Raw genomic sequence first — 4,484 nt, 5'->3', positions numbered from 1 at the left:
ATCCTCTGCAAACTTCTTGAAGGATCCTGATAGTGATTACACAGTGATTTAATAAAAATGTTTTTGAAGCCCACTTGAATATTCTGATACATGGGAAATGAGTCCAATGAGAGATGAAGAAATAAGAATTATAAAGTGAAATTTCACATAAGTAGTTAATAACTCAATTTAAAATTAGAGATTTAAATTTCTAATTTTTTAAAGGCTTATTTATTTATTTGAAAGTCAGAGTTACACAGAGAGAGGTGAGGCAGAGAGAGAGAGACGTCTTCCATCTGCTGGTTCACTCCCTAGAGCTGCGCCGATCTGAGGCCAGGAGCTAGGAGCTTCCTCCAGGTCTTCCTGTGGTGGAATGAAAAGGCTGTGCCAAGATGGCACTGGTGAGCAAGGGAGAAGTGCGTTCAGTTACTCAGGAAATGGCAGAGGAACCCACCTGGCAAAGGAGCATGATTGGCAACAGGCAGTGATTGGTTATGGCATAAACCACCCCTTGACCGGATTGGCTGCCTCGGCTATATAAGCTGCTGCACCAACTGAAATAAATGAGTCTGCAGGCTGTTCTCTTCTGGCCTGCTTTCACTCGACTCCCAGTGTCTGTGTGTTGACTCCGTGCCTCTTACCCCCACCGTGCTTCTCCTCTCAGAACAAATCCACAGCAACATCTGGCGCCCAATGTGACTGAGAGAGGGACAGCATGTTGGACTTGGCGAGGTCCCCCCTTGATTTCGGCAGGTAGGCCCCTCGGTGTTTTGTGTGCTGTTCTATTCTGTGAGGGTGAGCACAGAACCTCCTCCTACACCCCTTTCACTGTCCTTGTCCTTGATCAAAGTGACCCAGTGTTAGGCACATACTGCCCAGAAGTGTAATGCTGCTTCTTGGCCCCTCCTTCTGCTTTTGGTTTTCCTGGTCATCTACTGCTTTCCCAGCCCATAGCAGAGAGCTGGATCAGAAGTGGAGCATCTGGGACTTGAACTGGCACCCATATGGATGCCAGCACTGCTGGTGGCTTTACCCACTATGCCACAGCACCAGCCCTAAATTTCTGATTTTTGCTATTAAATTTTTTTTTTTAAAAATGAGTATCTATGCAAGTCATTTTTTTTTTGTTGGTGCTTCTCTCTGGAAAAGGACTTGCATCTCTCCTCCTTTCCAGTGCTCTGCCATAGCTTATTATCCTTTCCGTGGGTGGTAGCAATTTTCCTCCAATCCATTTCTCTACACCTGGTCTCATTTTCATAATCATTTTTCATAACACAACCAATTCTCTTCATAAAATAATTCCCTCTTAAATTCACTCCATTCTCCAAAATTTTGTTGGAGTTTCCTGTTTATTCTTCTTACTGAATAAGTGTATATTCCTTGGCATTGAATTTCAGGCCTTCATCAACCAATTTGTCTCCTGGTTCTCCTCTGGCGATATCTGCTTTTCTCATTCAGTCCCACTGAATGGACTGGACTCTGTCTGTCTTTATCTCTGTGTATGCTTTCCCCAAACATCTTCTCTTTGAGTATCTCCACCTTGGAGATTCATTTTCTGTTTGACTTCAGATAGCCACACTGGGTCAGTCATGTCTCCCACCTAGGATGGATTGCCATGCTGCTTCTTTAGAAAGAGTGATACTCAAAATTATAGCTTGTTATTGAATAAATAGGAGATGGTTGATGAATCTTGGAGTTGCATGCTGTATTTACCTGTTTATTTACAGGTAAATAGTATACACTGGTATTTATATCAGGTGGCTCTATGCAGTTTAATATTTAATACTTATTTTTATTAATTAGAAGTATTTCAGGTAAAATGATGATGCCAGTGGGTAATGTTGAATAATCCATGGAGAATTTGTAAACACTTTGTTCCTGTGTCCACTTAATACTTTGCTGTCTGCACTGATCTATATAAACGCTGTGCTCTCTTCCCTCTTGACTCATGGATAACTGTGATGTGATGCTCATAGAATGGGAAATAATCTTCAGAGATATGCCTACCTGCATCAAAGCTTATGGGGGAGACAGAAATGACACAATGGAAATTAATTGCACTGACAAGAGAATCACCTGGGCCTCCAGACTTGACTGGAATTATGCTCTTCAGATTGATCCGTGGCCATCACTCATGATGGATATTACATGTGTACTTTTGTGTTGCCTAATGGGAATTTCCAACACAGCTATCATCTTCTCATTAGGTAAAGCACAGCTAAAGCAAAATGATAGATCTAGGTTTGAAGTAATCTTTGCACAAGATCCTCGGAACTGTATTCTTCTTTTTCTCATCTTTGTATAACCCATGTCATCTACCACAATGCTTTGAAGATACTAATGATGGTGTTTATTGATTGCTTCTGACAGGTCAATTGTTTATCTGGGAACTCTACATTCCTCAATTCATTTAATCCTCATAATAATTCTATGGAGGATGTGAGACTCAGAGGAGCTAAGTGCTATAATTCACTATATCTAAGATGTAGTTTTTTTCCCTTTACATTTTAGCATCTCCCAAATGGGACATGTTAATGGGGCGAGGCAGGAAACAAATTGTATACCTAAATGAGAAATTTGAGGAGATTAATTGAAGGAATGCCTTTATTGTAAAGATACTGTCAGTGTTTGCAGAAATCAATAATGAAGCTTCCTGGGGCTTGCCACCTGTGGAAGACATTCCATTTCTTAGCCTAGCTTCAAGATGAAGGAGTTTGGAAAAGGCTTTTTGTTTGTTTGTTTTTCTGAGAAGACTTCCTGTAGGACTGTGGCTGTAGTTCTGGGATATAACAACTAATGACATCCACACAGGGAAAACATAAGGCTCTGATCTCATTCATCCTACCCTACATCTACCGCCTGTGCCTCCAATGAATTAGCTGCTTAGGGCACAGAGAAGGATGGAGAAGTTTGGAGGAATGGATATGGAGGGGCAAGTAGAATATATTCATTTCTTATTTTTTCTTTTAATTTTTAACATGCCATACTTTCAGTTTATTTTATAATCACAAGTGTAACCCTCCACTAAATAAAGAATTCAACAAGCAATAAGGAGAAAAAAAATCACTATCCCTCAAGAGTAGAGACAATGGCTATAAACAATAATCAAACCTCAAAATGTCAATTTTGCTCATATACATTACATTTTTTGTACTCTGTATATTACTACAAATCAGGGGGGAAATATGATATCTGTCTTTTTGGGACTGGTTTATTTCACTAAGCATAATGGTCTCCAGTTTTATCCCTTTTGTTGCAAAAGACAGGGTTTCATTCTTTTTTATGGCTGAGTAGTATTACATTGTGTGTATACACACAACAATTTATTTAATCATCAGTTGATGGACATCTGGGTTGATTCCATGTCTTAGCTATTATGAGTTGAACTAGTATAAACATGGGTTACAGATAACTCTTTCACATGATGATTTCATTTCCTTTGGGTAAATTCCCAGGAGTGGGATTGCTGGGACATATTGTAGCTCTATTTTCAGATTTCTGAGTAATCTCCATACTTTCATAATGGCTGTACTAGTTCACATTCCTATCATATAGTGCATTAGGGTACCTTTTCCCTTATAGCCACATCAGCCTGTTATTTTTTGATTTTTGGATAATAGCCATTTTAACTGGGGTAAGGATAAACCTCATTGTGTTTTTTATTTGAATTTCCTTTATTGCTAGCTATCCTGAACATCTTTTCATGTGTCTGTTGTCCATTTGTACTTCAGCCTTTGAAAAATGAATCTTCATTTCCTTAGCCCATTCTTTAACTGGATTGCTAATTTTGTTATTGTTGAATTTGTTGAGCTCCTTATAAATCCTGCATATTAATCCTTTATCTAATGTACAGTTTGCAAATATTGCTTCCCATTCTGTCAGTTGCTGCTCTACTTTGTTGAGTGTTTCCTTTGCTGTGTAGAAGCCTCTTAGTTTGATGAAATTCTATTTGTGTATCTTTGCCTTTATTGCCTGTGCTTCTGGGGTCTTATTCAAGAAGTCTTTGGCTATATCAATGTCTTTTAGTGTTTTCCTCTGGTAATTTAATGCTTTCAGGTCTTAAATTTAGATATCTGATCGATTGTGTGTTGATTTTTGTATAGAGTATAAGGTAGGGTCTTGTTTCTTACTTCTATATGCAGAGATCCTTTTCCCAGCACCATTTGTTGCAGAGACTGTTCTTTCTCCAGGGAGTGATTTTAGCTCATTTATCAAAGAGCTAGCTAGGTGGCAAGCCCCAAGAAACTAGTTGGTTGCAGATGCATGGATTGATGTCTGGGGTCTTTAGTCTATTCCATTGGTCCACGTTTCTATTCTTGTGGCAATACCAAGCTGTTTGGATTATAACTGCCTTGTATATGTCTTGAAATATGGTATTGTGATGCCTCCAGCTTTATTTTTATTATTTAGGATTACTTTAACTATTCAGGGTCTCTTGCAATTCCATTTGAATTTTAGATCTGTGAAGAATCTTTAGATCTGTGAAGAATGTCTTTGGTATTTTA

This window comes from Lepus europaeus, chromosome 2, assembly GCF_033115175.1.
Source record: "Lepus europaeus isolate LE1 chromosome 2, mLepTim1.pri, whole genome shotgun sequence".
In the NCBI taxonomy this organism is placed as follows: domain Eukaryota; kingdom Metazoa; phylum Chordata; class Mammalia; order Lagomorpha; family Leporidae; genus Lepus; species Lepus europaeus.
Note: the sequence above shows the minus strand (reverse complement) of the source record.